Here is a 519-nt window from a genome sequence, read left to right as displayed (position 1 = left end):
TTTTTGCCAGCTCGGAAAAAAAAAAGGGGGGAATTAGTAAAAATCAGATGTGAAAAAGGGCTTTATGGGGAAAAAAAAATATAAATTTTTGTTTCAAAGTACCTTAAACGATGGCAAAAAACATATAGGAAAAAAAACTTTTAACAAAAACCTTTTTTTTATAAAAAAAAAATAAATGTGCCCCCAAAAAAATTTTTCCCCAACAATTTTGATACATTTTCAAAGAGAGTTTTGATCCCCCAATTTTCCCCTTTTAATGTTCTTTCACCTTTTCCCACCTCCACCCCCCCCCAAAAATTTCCCCCCAACTTTCGGGGGGGGGGGACGGCCCCCCCCCCAAACCATTAAAAACCAAATTTATAAATATCAAGTTCTGGGGTTTTCCCAACTGAAGAGGGAAGGAAACTATTTTTTTCGGCGTTTTAGCCCAATTCCTAATGAGAATTATTAACATTGGGGTTTTTTTGGGGGGCCCGGGTTGCAGGGGGATTCAGGGGGTGATTTTTTTGTTTGGGGAGT

The sequence above is a fragment of the Penaeus monodon genome, chromosome 29, assembly GCF_015228065.2.
Source record: "Penaeus monodon isolate SGIC_2016 chromosome 29, NSTDA_Pmon_1, whole genome shotgun sequence".
In the NCBI taxonomy this organism is placed as follows: Eukaryota; Metazoa; Arthropoda; class Malacostraca; order Decapoda; family Penaeidae; genus Penaeus; species Penaeus monodon.
The sequence above is the reverse complement of the archived record's forward strand: the minus strand, read 5'-3'. Positions refer to the sequence as shown.